Raw genomic sequence first — 12,621 nt, forward strand, 5'->3', positions numbered from 1 at the left:
TAAAACTCTAAATCTCCACTTTCTTGGCAGGTACATGCAAGTTGGCGCCGTGGCTTAGTTGGTTAAAGCGCCTGTCTAGTAAACAGGAGATCCTGGGTTCGAATCCCAGCGGTGCCTTTGCTGGTGATCAAGTGACGCCTTGGGCTGTGAGGTTTTGCTCTCCGTAAAAAAGGGGGTGCAGAGGAGTGCCAGAGCAGCATGCAATTTAATTTGCGAACCACCCCTCAGATGCTGCCGAACAATACTGGCCAGAGTCATCTCAGCGATGCAGCATGGCTCAGCTGGTCAAAGAGCTTGCCTTGCAAACAGGTGATCCTTGGTTTAGGACTGCTGCAAGCCTGGAAGGAGCTGCTGCACGTGGCGCAGAGTGTAGCGCATTGGGCTATTAGTCTCCGGTGTGAGGCCATTTAAAGTTTGTGGGTTTGAGTCAAAACAGATTGGTGACTTCTTGCCTTTCGTTTATCATTAAATTGCACGCTTATGCCCTCTGGCAACAGAAAGTTGTGAAAAATCTCATAAGCTGACAGCACGTGACCTTTGTCCTCACGCTGGATGTTTTGATCAACTTACTCACCCTCCCAGAGCTGTAGGGCTCTGCTTGGCGCCGGTGGCTTAGTTGGTTAAGCGTCTGTCTCGTAAACAGGAGATCCTGGGTTCAAATCCCAGCGGTGCTTTAGCGTCCCTGTGTGCCTCAAGCATGTGCTTTTCTGAGATCGGACTGCAACAGGGATAGCAAAGGCAGCAGGCGATTCGCATTTCCAAACCAGATCCTGATAATGCTGACGCTCTTTTTGAACAGGTCAACACTTGCTGACAGGCTCTGTGGTACAATAGATAGCAAACTGGACTTCTAGACGGCCAGATGAGGCCATTGCTGTGCAGAGCCTGGCCGTTGGCCTCTTATCTGGATGCTTTAATCCTCTAGTGCCCCTCCCTGAGAGAGTGTGTGCAGGTTGGCGCCGTGGCTTAGTTGGTTAAAGCTTGTGTAGTAAATAGGACATACTGAATTCAAATTCTCAGCACTGTCTTTGCTGGTTATCAAACACCACCTGGGTTGTATGGTTTTGCTTTGCGCAATCATGCGGTACAGAGGAGCGTCAGAGCAACATGCGATTTCATTTGCCAACCACCCCTCAGCTGCTTCGAACAATTCTGACCCAAGTCAACAACGGAGCATGGCGCCGTGGCTTAGTGGTCAAGCGCTTGTCTTGTAAACAGGAGATCCTGGGTTCGATTCCAGCGGTGCCTTTTAACAGGTGGCTCTGCTCTGTGGGTTCTTTCTGGGAAAGGAAGCCCTTACAGATACTCCGCTTTTCCAACCACATACCAATTGCAGAGAGGCCCACATATCTTGTCCTTCCCGCTCCCCAAATACCTGAACTCAATTCAACGCACTGGAACAGCCAGGAAAAAAAAACTCCACACGTGGCTCTGTGGCGCAATGGATAGCGCATTGGACTTCTAGACTGCCAGATGAGGCCATTCAAAGGTTGTGGGTTCGAGTCCCACCAGAGTCGTTGCTTTTGGCTTTCTGTTAATGGCGCTTGGCCACAAACACATATGCTCTCTGGCCACCCCTTCCGGACTTATAAAACTCTAAATCTCACTTTCTTGGCAGATACATGCAAGTTGGTGCCGTGGCTTAGTTGGTTAAAGCGCCTGTCTAGTAAACAGGAGATCCTGGGTTCGAATCCCAGCGGTGCCTTGGCTGGTGATCAAGTGACGCCTTGGGCTGTGAGGTTTTGCTCTCCGTAAAAAGGGGGTGCAGAGGAGTGCCAGAGCAGCATGCAATTTAATTTGCGAACCACCCCTCAGATGCTGCCGAACAATACTGGCCAGAGTCATCTCAGCGATGCAGCATGGCTCAGCTGGTCAGAAGAGCTTGCCTTGCAACAGGTGATCCTTGGTTTAGGACTGCTGCAGATGAGATCTGAGATCGGACTGCAAACAGGGATAGCAAAGGCAGCAGGCGATTGCATTTCCAAACCAGATCCTGATAATGCTGACGCTCTTTTGAACAGGTCAACACTTGCTGACAGGCTCTGTGGTACAATAGATAGCAAACTGGACTTCTAGACGGCCAGATGAGGCCATTGCTGTGCAGAGCCTGGCCGTTGGCCTCTTATCTGGATGCTTTAATCCTCTAAGTGCCCCTCCCTGAGAGAGTGTGTGCAGGTTGGCGCCGTGGCTTAGTTGGTTAAAGCTTGTGTAGTAATAGGACATACTGAATTCAAATCTCAGCACTGTCTTTGCTGGTTATCAAACACCACCTTGGGTTGTATGGTTTTGCTTTGCGCAATCATGCGGTACAGAGGAGCGTCAGAGCAACATGCGATTTCATTTGCCAACCACCCTCAGCTGCTGCCGAACAATTCTGACCCAAGTCAACAACGCAGCAGGGCGCCGTGGCTTAGCTGGTCAAAGCGCTTGTCTTGTAAACAGGAGATCCTGGGTTCGATTCCCAGCGGTGCCTTTTAACAGGTGGCTCTGCTCTGTGGGTTCTTTCTGGGAAAGGAAGCCCTTACAGATACTCCGCTTTCCAACCACATACCAATTGCAGAGAGGCCCACATATCTTGTCCTTCCCGCTCCCCAAATACCTGAACTCAATTCAACGCACTGGAACAGCCAGGAAAAAAAAACTCCACACGTGGCTCTGTGGCGCAATGGATAGCGCATTGGACTTCTAGACTGCCAGATGAGGCCATTCAAAGGTTGTGGGTTCGAGTCCCACCAGAATCGTTGCTTTTGGCTGTCTGTTAATGGTGCTTGGCCAACAAACACATATGCTCTCTGGCCACCCCTCCGGACTTCTAAAACTCTAAATCTCACTTTCTTGGCAGGTACATGCAAGTTGGCGCCGTGGCTTAGTTGGTTAAAGCGCCTGTCTAGTAAACAGGAGATCCTGGGTTCGAATCCCAGCGGTGCCTTTGCTGGTGATCAAGTGACGCCTTGGGCTGTGAGGTTTTGCTCTCCGTAAAAAAGGGGGTGCAGAGGAGTGCCAGAGCAGCATGCAATTTAATTTGCGAACCACCCCTCAGATGCTGCCGAACAATACTGGCCAGAGTCATCTCAGCGATGCAGCATGGCTCAGCTGGTCAAAGAGCTTGCCTTGCAAACAGGTGATCCTTGGTTTAGGACTGCTGCAAGCCTCGAAGGAGCTGCTGCACGTGGCGCAGAGTGTAGCGCATTGGGCTATTAGTCTCCGGTGTGAGGCCATTTAAAGTTTGTGGGTTTGAGTCAAAACAGATTGGTGACTTCTTGCCTTTCGTTTATCATTAAATTGCACGCTTATGCCCTCTGGCAACAGAAAGTTGTGAAAAATCTCATAAGCTGACCAGCACGTGTACCTTTGTCCTCACCGCTGGATGTTTTGATCAACTTACTCACCCTCCCAGAGCTGTAGGGCTCTACTTGGCTCCTTGGCTTAGTTGGTTAAAGCGTCTGTCTCGTAAACAGGAGATCCTGGGTTCAAATCCCAGCGGTGCCTTTAGCGTCCCCTGTGTGCCTCAAGCATGTGCTTTTCTGAGATCGGACTGCAAACAGGGATAGCAAAGGCAGCAGGCCATTGCATTTCCAAACCAGATCCTGATAATGCTGACGCTCTTTTGAACAGGTCAACACTTGCTGACAGGCTCTGTGGTACAATAGATAGCAAACTGGACTTCTAGACGGCCAGATGAGGCCATTGCTGTGCAGAGCCTGGCCATTGGCCTCTTATCTGGATGCTTTAATCCTCTAAGTGCCCCTCCCTGAGAGAGTGTGTGCAGGTTGGCGCCGTGGCTTAGTTGGTTAAAGCTTGTGTAGTAAATAGGACATACTGAATTCAAATCTCAGCACTGTCTTTGCTGGTTATCAAACACCACCTTGGGTTGTATGGTTTTCCTTTGCGCAATCATGCGGTACAGAGGAGCGTCAGAGCAACATGCGATTTCATTTGCCAACCACCCCTCAGCTGCTGCCGAACAATTCTGACCCAAGTCAACAACGCAGCAGGGCGCCGTGGCTTAGCTGGTCAAAGCGCTTGTCTTGTAAACAGGAGATCCTGGGTTCGATTCCCAGCGGTGCCTTTTAACAGGTGGCTCTGCTCTGTGGGTTCTTTCTGGGAAAGGAAGCCCTTACAGATACTCCGCTTTTCCAACCACATACCAATTGCAGAGAGGCCCACATATCTTGTCCTTCCCGCTCCCCAAATACCTGAACTCAATTCAACGCACTGGAACAGCCAGGAAAAAAAAACTCCACACGTGGCTCTCTGGCGCAATGGATAGCGCATTGGACTTCTAGACTGCCAGATGAGGCCATTCAAAGGTTGTGGGTTCGAGTCCCACCAGAGTCGTTGCTTTTGGCGTTCTGTTAATGGCGCTTGGCCAACAAACACATATGCTCTCTGGCCACCCCTCCGGACTTATAAAACTCTAAATCTCACATTCTTGGCAGGTACATGCATGTTGGCGCCGTGGCTTAGTTGGTTAAAGCGCCTGTCTAGTAAACAGGAGATCCTGGGTTCGAATTCCAGCGGTGCCTTTGCTGGTGATCAAGTGACGCCTTGGGCTGTGAGGTTTTGCTCTCCGTAAAAAAGGGGGTGCAGAGGAGTGCCAGAGCAGCATGCAATTTAATTTGCGAACCACCCCTCAGATGCTGCCGAACAATACTGGCCAGAGTCATCTCAGCGATGCAGCATGGCTCAGCTGGTCAAAGAGCTTGCCTTGCAAACAGGTGATCCTTGGTTTAGGACTGCTGCAAGCCTGGAAGGAGCTGCTGCACGTGGCGCAGAGTGTAGCGCATTGGGCTATTAGTCTCCGGTGTGAGGCCATTTAAAGTTTGTGGGTTTGAGTCAAAACAGATTGGTGACTTCTTGCCTTTCGTTTATCATTAAATTGCACGCTTATGCCCTCTGGCAACAGAAAGTTGTGAAAAATCTCATAAGCTGACCAGCACGTGGACCTTTGTCCTCACCGCTGGATGTTTTGATCAACTTACTCACCCTCCCAGAGCTGTAGGGCTCTGCTTGGCGCCGTGGCTTAGTTGGTTAAAGCGTCTGTCTCGTAAACAGGAGATCCTGGGTTCAAATCCCAGCGGTGCCTTTAGCGTCCCCTGTGTGCCTCAAGCATGTGCTTTTCTGAGATCGGACTGCAAACAGGGATAGCAAAGGCAGCAGGCGATTGCATTTCCAAACCAGATCCTGATAATGCTGACGCTCTTTTGAACAGGTCAACACTTGCTGACAGGCTCTGTGGTACAATAGATAGCAAACTGGACTTCTAGACGGCCAGATGAGGCCATTGCTGTGCAGAGCCTGGCCGTTGGCCTCTTATCTGGATGCTTTAATCCTCTAAGTGCCCCTCCCTGAGAGAGTGTGTGCAGGTTGGCGCCGTGGCTTAGTTGGTTAAAGCTTGTGTAGTAAATAGGACATACTGAATTCAAATCTCAGCACTGTCTTTGCTGGTTATCAAACACCACCTTGGGTTGTATGGTTTTGCTTTGCGCAATCATGCGGTACAGAGGAGCGTCAGAGCAACATGCGATTTCATTTGCCAACCACCCCTCAGCTGCTTCCGAACAATTCTGACCCAAGTCAACAACGGAGCATGGCGCCGTGGCTTAGCTGGTCAAAGCGCTTGTCTTGTAAACAGGAGATCCTGGGTTCGATTCCCAGCGGTGCCTTTTAACAGGTGGCTCTGCTCTGTGGGTTCTTTCTGGGAAAGGAAGCCCTTACAGATACTCCGCTTTTCCAACCACATACCAATTGCAGAGAGGCCCACATATCTTGTCCTTCCCGCTCCCCAAATACCTGAACTCAATTCAACGCACTGGAACAGCCAGGAAAAAAAAACTCCACACGTGGCTCTGTGGCGCAATGGATAGCGCATTGGACTTCTAGACTGCCAGATGAGGCCATTCAAAGGTTGTGGGTTCGAGTCCCACCAGAGTCGTTGCTTTTGGCTTTCTGTTAATGGCACTTGGCCAACAAACACATATGCTCTTTGGCCACCCCTCCGGACTTATAAAACTCTAAATCTCACTTTCTTGGCAGGTACATGCAAGTTGGTGCCGTGGCTTAGTTGGTTAAAGTGCCTGTCTAGTAAACAGGAGATCCTGGGTTCGAATCCCAGTGGTGCCTTGGCTGGTGATCAAGTGACGCCTTGGGCTGTGAGGTTTTGCTCTCCGTAAAAAAGGGGGTGCAGACGAGTGCCAGAGCAGCATGCAATTTAATTTGCGAACCACCCCTCAGATGCTGCCGAACAATACTGGCCAGAGTCATCTCAGCGATGCAGCATGGCTCAGCTGGTCAAAGAGCTTGCCTTGCAAACAGGTGATCCTTGGTTTAGGACTGCTGCAAGCCTGGAAGGAGCTGCTGCACGTGGCGCAGAGTGTAGCGCATTGGGCTATTAGTCTCCGGTGTGAGGCCATTTAAAGTTTGTGGGTTTGAGTCAAAACAGATTGGTGACTTCTTGCCTTTCGTTTATCATTAAATTGCACGCTTATGCCCTCTGGCAACAGAAAGTTGTGAAAAATCTCATAAGCCGACCAGCACGTGGACCTTTGTCCTCACTGCTGGATGTTTTGATCAACTTACTCACCCTCCCAGAGCTGTAGGGCTCTGCTTGGCGCCGTGGCTTAGTTGGTTAAAGCGTCTGTCTCGTAAACAGGAGATCCTGGGTTCAAATCCCAGCGGTGCCTTTAGCGTCCCCTGTGTGCCTCAAGCATGTGCTTTTCTGAGATCGGACTGCAAACAGGGATAGCAAAGGCAGCAGGCGATTGCATTTCCAAACCAGATCCTGATAATGCTGACGCTCTTTTGAACAGGTCAACACTTGCTGACAGGCTCTGTGGTACAATAGATAGCAAACTGGACTTCTAGACGGCCAGATGAGGCCATTGCTGTGCAGAGCCTGGCCGTTGGCCTCTTATCTGGATGCTTTAATCCTCTAAGTGCCCCTCCCTGAGAGAGTGTGTGCAGGTTGGCGCCGTGGCTTAGTTGGTTAAAGCTTGTGTAGTAAATAGGACATACTGAATTCAAATCTCAGCACTGTCTTTGCTGGTTATCAAACACCACCTTGGGTTGTATGGTTTTGCTTTGCGCAATCATGCGGTACAGAGGAGCGTCACAGCAACATGCATTTTCATTTGCCAACCACCCCTCAGCTGCTGCCGAACAATTCTGACCCAAGTCAACAACGCAGCAGGGCGCCGTGGCTTAGCTGGTCAAAGCGCTTGTCTTGTAAACAGGAGATCCTGGGTTCGATTCCCAGCGGTGCCTTTTAACAGGTGGCTCTGCTCTGTGGGTTCTTTCTGGGAAAGGAAGCCCTTACAGATACTCCGCTTTTCCAACCACATACCAATTGCAGAGAGGCCCACATATCTTGTCCTTCCCGCTCCCCAAATACCTGAACTCAATTCAACGCACTGGAACAGCCAGGAAAAAAAAACTCCACACGTGGCTCTGTGGCGCAATGGATAGCGCATTGGACTTCTAGACTGCCAGATGAGGCCATTCAAAGGTTGTGGGTTCGAGTCCCACCAGAATCGTTGCTTTTGGCTTTCTGTTAATGGCGCTTGGCCAACAAACACATATGCTCTCTGGCCACCCCTCCGGACTTCTAAAACTCTAAATCTCACTTTCTTGGCAGGTACATGCAAGTTGGCGCCGTGGCTTAGTTGGTTAAAGCGCCTGTCTAGTAAACAGGAGATCCTGGGTTCGAATCCCAGCGGTGCCTTTGCTGGTGATCAAGTGACGCCTTGGGCTGTGAGGTTTTGCTCTCCGTAAAAAAGGGGGTGCAGAGGAGTGCCAGAGCAGCATGCAATTTAATTTGCGAACCACCCCTCAGATGCTGCCGAACAATACTGGCCAGAGTCATCTCAGCGATGCAGCATGGCTCAGCTGGTCAAAGAGCTTGCCTTGCAAACAGGTGATCCTTGGTTTAGGACTGCTGCAAGCCTGGAAGGAGCTGCTGCACGTGGCGCAGAGTGTAGCGCATTGGGCTATTAGTCTCCGGTGTGAGGCCATTTAAAGTTTGTGGGTTTGAGTCAAAACAGATTGGTGACTTCTTGCCTTTCGTTTATCATTAAATTGCACGCTTATGCCCTCTGGCAACAGAAAGTTGTGAAAAATCTCATAAGCTGACCAGCACGTGGACCTTTGTCCTCACCGCTGGATGTTTTGATCAACTTACTCACCCTCCCAGAGCTGTAGGGCTCTGCTTGGCGCCGTGGCTTAGTTGGTTAAAGCGTCTGTCTCGTAAACAGGAGATCCTGGGTTCAAATCCCAGCGGTGCCTTTAGCGTCCCCTGTGTGCCTCAAGCATGTGCTTTTCTGAGATCGGACTGCAAACAGGGATAGCAAAGGCAGCAGGCGATACCAAACCAGATCCTGATAATGCTGACGCTCTTTTGAACAGGTCAACACTTGCTGACAGGCTCTGTGGTACAATAGATAGCAAACTGGACTTCTAGACGGCCAGATGAGGCCATTGCTGTGCAGAGCCTGGCCGTTGGCCTCTTATCTGGATGCTTTAATCCTCTAAGTGCCCCTCCCTGAGAGAGTGTGTGCAGGTTGGCGCCGTGGCTTAGTTGGTTAAAGCTTGTGTATTAAATAGGACATACTGAATTCAAATCTCAGCACTGTCTTTGCTGGTTATCAAACACCACCTTGGGTTGTATGGTTTTGCTTTGCGCAATCATGCGGTACAGAGGAGCGTCAGAGCAACATGCGATTTCATTTGCCAACCACCCCTCAGCTGCTGCCGAACAATTCTGACCCAAGTCAACAACGCAGCAGGGCGCCGTGGCTTAGCTGGTCAAAGCGCTTGTCTTGTAAACAAGAGATCCTGGGTTCGATTCCCAGCGGTGCCTTTTAACAGGTGGCTCTGCTCTGTGGGTTCTTTCTGGGAAAGGAAGCCCTTACAGATACTCCGCTTTTCCAACCACATACCAATTGCAGAGAGGCCCACATATCTTGTCCTTCCCGCTCCCCAAATACCTGAACTCAATTCAACGCACTGGAACAGCCAGGAAAAAAAAACTCCACACGTGGCGCAATGGATAGCGCATTGGACTTCTAGACTGCCAGATGAGGCCATTCAAAGGTTGTGGGTTCGAGTCCCACCAGAGTCGTTGCTATTGGCTTTCTGTTAATGGCGCTTGACCAACAAACACATACGCTCTCTGGCCACCCCTCCAGACTTATAAAACTCGAAATCTCACTTTCTTGGCAGCTACGTGCAAGTTGGCGCCGTGGCTTAGTTGGTTAAAGCGCCTGTCTAGTAAACAGGAGATCCTGGGTTCGAATCCTAGCGGTGCCTATGCTGGTGATCAAGTGACGCCTTGGGCTGTGAGGTTTTGCTCTCCGTAAAAAAGGGGGTGCACAGGAGGGCCAGAGCAGCATGCAATTTAATTTGCGAACCACCCCTCAGATGCTGCCGAACAATGCTGGCCAGAGTCATCTCAGCGATGCAGCATGGCTCAGCTGGTCAAAGAGCTTGCCTTGCAAACAGGTGATCCTTGGTTTAGGACTGCTGCAAGCCTGGAAGGAGCTACTACTCGTGGGGCAGAGTGTAGCGCATTGGGCTTTTAGTCTCCGGTGTGAGGACATATAATGTTTGTGGGTTCGAGTCAAAACAGATTGGTGACTTCTTGCCTTTTGTTTATCATTAAATTGCACGCTTATGCCCTCTGGCAACAGAAAGTTGTGAAAAATCTCATAAGCTGACCAGCACGTGGACCTTTGTCCTCACCGCTGGATGTTTTGATCAACTAGGTCACCCTCCCAGAGCTGAAGGGCTAGGCTTGGCGCCGTGGCTTAGTTGGTTAAAGCGTCTGTCTCGTAAACAGGAGATCCTGGGTTCAAATCCCAGCGGTGCCTTTAGCGTCCCCTGTGTGCCTCAAGCGCGTGCTTTTCTGAGATCGGACTGCAAACAGGGATAGCAAAGGCAGCAGGCGATTGCATTTCCAAACCAGATCCTGATAATGCTGACGATCTTTTGCACAAGTCAACACTTGCTGACAGGCTCTGTGGTACAATAGACAGCAAATTGGACTTCTAGACTGCCAGATGAGGCCATTCAAAGGTTAATTAATGGCACTTGGCCAACAAACCCAGAGGCTAGCTGGCCACCCCCGAATCAGTTGTCAAAAACACTCTTTTAGGCTGTGCAGAGCCTGGCCGTTGGCCTCTTATCTGGATGCTTTAATCCTCTAAGTGCCCCTCCCTGAGAGAGTGTGTTCAGGTTGGCGCCGTGGCTTAGTTGCTTAAAGCTTGTGTAGTAAATAGGACATACTGAATTCAAATCCCAGCACTGTCTTTGCTGTTAATCAAACACCACCTTGGGTTGTATGGTTTTGCTTTGCGCAATCATGCGGTAAAGAGGAGCGTCAGAGCAACATGCGATTTCATTTGCCAACCACCCCTCAGCTGCTGCCGAACAATTCTGACCCAAGTCAACGATGCAGCAGGGCGCCGTGGCTTAGCTGGTCAAAGCGCTTGTCTTGTAAACAGGCGATCCTGGGTTCGATTCCCAGCGGTGCCTTTTAACAGGTGGCTCTGCTATGTGGGTTCTTTCTGGGAAAGGAAGCCCTTACAGATACTCCGCTTTTCCAACCACATACCAATTGCAGAGACACCCACATATCTTGTCCTTCCCGCTCCCAAAATGCCTGAACTCAATTCAACGCACTGGCACAGCCAGGAAAAAAAGCTCCTCACATGGCTCTGTGGCGCAATGGATGGCGCATTGGAATTCTAGACGGTCAGATGAGGCCATTCAAAGGTTGTGGGTTCGATTCTCACCAGAGTCATTCCTTTCGGCATTCTGCTAATGGCGCTTGGCAACAAACACATGATAGCCTGCCAGCCCTACTTAGTTTTAATCCTCTAAGTCTCACTTCCTTACAAGGTATGTGAAAGTTGGTGCCGTGGCTTAGTTGGTTAAAGCGCCTGTCTAATAAACAAGAGATCCTGGGTTCAAATCACAGCAGTGCCTAAGCTGGTTATCAAGTGCCAACTTGGGCTGTGTGATTTTGCTATCCACTAATTGGGGGTGCAGAAGAGTGCCTGATCAGCATGCGATTTAATTTGTGAACCACCCCTCAGCTGCTGCTAATGGATGCTGGCCCGAGTCAACTCAGTAATGCAGCAGGGCACAGTGGGTCAGCTGGTCAAAGAGCTTGCATTGCAAACATGTGATACTGTGTTTAGGCTGACACAAGCCTGTAAACTCACAATTCCAAGAATAGAAGTGCAAATTGTAAGATAAAAAGTTCACAATTACCATTTTTACTTTTTTATTTTGTGACGGAAACAAGCTTGCATAGTAACCAAAGGCCATGTATCTTTGTAATTGTTGTTGATCACTGTCATCAGCTACCATCCACATCCAACCCCCACCCACTGGAGAGCAATTTCAATCAAGGTTCCAATTGAATTTCTGCATAGAGGAGAATTTTTATATTGTACATTCTATAAACTAATGATTCATTCAGTTTTAGACAGTTGCCAAGAATGAATAGAACAGTTGTCCGAATGACTCTATTTTGAATTGTGTTTGCTGTGTTTTGATAGAGTTAGTATATGTAGGTATTTAGCATTTTGAAATGTAGAGTTTGTATTTATTTAACAAAATATGGTTTTGTTAAATATTTAACAAAATATAACAATTTGGCTAAGTGTGATGTAATTGTGCTGCTGTGTTAAGTGTGAAGAAAAAGTACTTTAAGTATTGGGAAACGCTTGTTTACAATTGAAAAAAAAACTGTAAACATTTCTTGCCTTCCCCCTGATGAGAAAATGTGGCCAAACCAGAAGATATCACATCTATTGATTTATTTTATTATTCTGTGGCTTTTCCTGCTTATTTTTATGTATATTTAGTATTTTTACATAATGACAAATTATAAATAAATGTCAGCTAAATGACAATTCATTCTATAAAGCTACTCTGAGATGGGTCATTCAAATTCTGCACTGAATCTGAGCAAAGTACAAAGTACATGCATTTACTAAACCCCAAAAGAAAAAGAAACTGTAGTGTAAAACACAATCTATGACCAATGCAATATACTGTCTATTGTATAAGGTCAGACCTGATACATTCAATAATGTAGTGTGCGTAATTCCATTTGATGTTAGTGTTTTGTTTTTTTTGTTTTTTTTTATTGTTATATTGTGCTATGATTGACCAAATGTTCCTGTCTTGATAATTTTATTTTCAGACATGTTTGCAGTGTTTTGGTAGATGTAGTGTATCGTGTTAGTGTATTATTGTAATTTGAAAATGTGCGTTGAAGTTTAGTTTACAATGTGTGATTTTGAGCATAGAATAAATTGTTTTGTCAATTGTGTTTTGTAGGTGTGTTGATGCATTAAAAACAATTTGTCATTGCGATTGTAAAAAAAAACTGTAAACATTTGTTTCAGAGCAAAGCATGTACCTGGTTAGTAGTGGTGCTCCATCGTTAATGCGCATCTCGTCAGTAAAGCCGGTTCTCTAATCAGCGGTTAATTCCATCAGGTGCGTGATTTCACATAGAGCAGCTGTTACTACACAGAGCCGTTGTTAACTGTGTAGTAACAGCTGCTCTGTGTGAAATCACGCACCTGATGGAATTAACCGCTGATTAAAAAA

The 12,621-nt window shown here is 48.3% G+C and overlaps 26 non-coding genes across 26 annotated transcripts; all 26 read left to right on the forward strand.

Moving 5' to 3' along the window:
• Positions 1-43: 43 nt before the first annotated feature.
• trnat-agu (transfer RNA threonine (anticodon AGU)) lies at positions 44-117 on the forward strand. The gene has a single exon. It is a non-coding gene; the product is annotated as a tRNA-Thr (tRNA).
• A 484-nt stretch (positions 118-601) lies between these two features.
• Positions 602-673, forward strand: trnat-cgu (transfer RNA threonine (anticodon CGU)). The gene has a single exon. It is a non-coding gene; the product is annotated as a tRNA-Thr (tRNA).
• Positions 674-1,177: 504 nt separating this feature from the next.
• Positions 1,178-1,248, forward strand: trnat-ugu (transfer RNA threonine (anticodon UGU)). The gene has a single exon. It is a non-coding gene; the product is annotated as a tRNA-Thr (tRNA).
• Positions 1,249-1,427: 179 nt separating this feature from the next.
• trnar-ucu (transfer RNA arginine (anticodon UCU)) lies at positions 1,428-1,517 on the forward strand. Its single transcript is given in 2 exon segments — positions 1,428-1,464; positions 1,482-1,517. It is a non-coding gene; the product is annotated as a tRNA-Arg (tRNA).
• Positions 1,518-1,631: 114 nt separating this feature from the next.
• On the forward strand, positions 1,632-1,705 carry trnat-agu (transfer RNA threonine (anticodon AGU)). The gene has a single exon. It is a non-coding gene; the product is annotated as a tRNA-Thr (tRNA).
• Positions 1,706-2,399: 694 nt separating this feature from the next.
• trnat-ugu (transfer RNA threonine (anticodon UGU)) lies at positions 2,400-2,473 on the forward strand. Its single transcript has one exon. It is a non-coding gene; the product is annotated as a tRNA-Thr (tRNA).
• A 178-nt stretch (positions 2,474-2,651) lies between these two features.
• trnar-ucu (transfer RNA arginine (anticodon UCU)) lies at positions 2,652-2,741 on the forward strand. The gene is given in 2 exon segments: positions 2,652-2,688; positions 2,706-2,741. It is a non-coding gene; the product is annotated as a tRNA-Arg (tRNA).
• A 114-nt stretch (positions 2,742-2,855) lies between these two features.
• On the forward strand, positions 2,856-2,929 carry trnat-agu (transfer RNA threonine (anticodon AGU)). Its single transcript has one exon. It is a non-coding gene; the product is annotated as a tRNA-Thr (tRNA).
• A 486-nt stretch (positions 2,930-3,415) lies between these two features.
• Positions 3,416-3,489, forward strand: trnat-cgu (transfer RNA threonine (anticodon CGU)). Its single transcript has one exon. It is a non-coding gene; the product is annotated as a tRNA-Thr (tRNA).
• A 506-nt stretch (positions 3,490-3,995) lies between these two features.
• trnat-ugu (transfer RNA threonine (anticodon UGU)) lies at positions 3,996-4,069 on the forward strand. The gene has a single exon. It is a non-coding gene; the product is annotated as a tRNA-Thr (tRNA).
• A 179-nt stretch (positions 4,070-4,248) lies between these two features.
• trnar-ucu (transfer RNA arginine (anticodon UCU)) lies at positions 4,249-4,338 on the forward strand. Its single transcript is given in 2 exon segments — positions 4,249-4,285; positions 4,303-4,338. It is a non-coding gene; the product is annotated as a tRNA-Arg (tRNA).
• A 114-nt stretch (positions 4,339-4,452) lies between these two features.
• On the forward strand, positions 4,453-4,526 carry trnat-agu (transfer RNA threonine (anticodon AGU)). Its single transcript has one exon. It is a non-coding gene; the product is annotated as a tRNA-Thr (tRNA).
• Positions 4,527-5,012: 486 nt separating this feature from the next.
• trnat-cgu (transfer RNA threonine (anticodon CGU)) lies at positions 5,013-5,086 on the forward strand. Its single transcript has one exon. It is a non-coding gene; the product is annotated as a tRNA-Thr (tRNA).
• A 506-nt stretch (positions 5,087-5,592) lies between these two features.
• trnat-ugu (transfer RNA threonine (anticodon UGU)) lies at positions 5,593-5,666 on the forward strand. The gene has a single exon. It is a non-coding gene; the product is annotated as a tRNA-Thr (tRNA).
• Positions 5,667-5,845: 179 nt separating this feature from the next.
• Positions 5,846-5,935, forward strand: trnar-ucu (transfer RNA arginine (anticodon UCU)). The gene is given in 2 exon segments: positions 5,846-5,882; positions 5,900-5,935. It is a non-coding gene; the product is annotated as a tRNA-Arg (tRNA).
• A 114-nt stretch (positions 5,936-6,049) lies between these two features.
• trnat-agu (transfer RNA threonine (anticodon AGU)) lies at positions 6,050-6,123 on the forward strand. The gene has a single exon. It is a non-coding gene; the product is annotated as a tRNA-Thr (tRNA).
• A 486-nt stretch (positions 6,124-6,609) lies between these two features.
• trnat-cgu (transfer RNA threonine (anticodon CGU)) lies at positions 6,610-6,683 on the forward strand. Its single transcript has one exon. It is a non-coding gene; the product is annotated as a tRNA-Thr (tRNA).
• Positions 6,684-7,189: 506 nt separating this feature from the next.
• On the forward strand, positions 7,190-7,263 carry trnat-ugu (transfer RNA threonine (anticodon UGU)). The gene has a single exon. It is a non-coding gene; the product is annotated as a tRNA-Thr (tRNA).
• A 179-nt stretch (positions 7,264-7,442) lies between these two features.
• trnar-ucu (transfer RNA arginine (anticodon UCU)) lies at positions 7,443-7,532 on the forward strand. Its single transcript is given in 2 exon segments — positions 7,443-7,479; positions 7,497-7,532. It is a non-coding gene; the product is annotated as a tRNA-Arg (tRNA).
• Positions 7,533-7,646: 114 nt separating this feature from the next.
• trnat-agu (transfer RNA threonine (anticodon AGU)) lies at positions 7,647-7,720 on the forward strand. The gene has a single exon. It is a non-coding gene; the product is annotated as a tRNA-Thr (tRNA).
• A 486-nt stretch (positions 7,721-8,206) lies between these two features.
• On the forward strand, positions 8,207-8,280 carry trnat-cgu (transfer RNA threonine (anticodon CGU)). Its single transcript has one exon. It is a non-coding gene; the product is annotated as a tRNA-Thr (tRNA).
• Positions 8,281-8,780: 500 nt separating this feature from the next.
• On the forward strand, positions 8,781-8,854 carry trnat-ugu (transfer RNA threonine (anticodon UGU)). Its single transcript has one exon. It is a non-coding gene; the product is annotated as a tRNA-Thr (tRNA).
• Positions 8,855-9,229: 375 nt separating this feature from the next.
• On the forward strand, positions 9,230-9,303 carry trnat-agu (transfer RNA threonine (anticodon AGU)). Its single transcript has one exon. It is a non-coding gene; the product is annotated as a tRNA-Thr (tRNA).
• Positions 9,304-9,789: 486 nt separating this feature from the next.
• On the forward strand, positions 9,790-9,863 carry trnat-cgu (transfer RNA threonine (anticodon CGU)). The gene has a single exon. It is a non-coding gene; the product is annotated as a tRNA-Thr (tRNA).
• Positions 9,864-10,453: 590 nt separating this feature from the next.
• trnat-ugu (transfer RNA threonine (anticodon UGU)) lies at positions 10,454-10,527 on the forward strand. Its single transcript has one exon. It is a non-coding gene; the product is annotated as a tRNA-Thr (tRNA).
• A 379-nt stretch (positions 10,528-10,906) lies between these two features.
• Positions 10,907-10,980, forward strand: trnai-aau (transfer RNA isoleucine (anticodon AAU)). The gene has a single exon. It is a non-coding gene; the product is annotated as a tRNA-Ile (tRNA).
• Positions 10,981-12,621: the final 1,641 nt, after the last annotated feature.

This window comes from Carassius auratus, chromosome 15 (genome assembly GCF_003368295.1).
Source record: "Carassius auratus strain Wakin chromosome 15, ASM336829v1, whole genome shotgun sequence".
Taxonomy (NCBI): domain Eukaryota; kingdom Metazoa; phylum Chordata; class Actinopteri; order Cypriniformes; family Cyprinidae; genus Carassius; species Carassius auratus.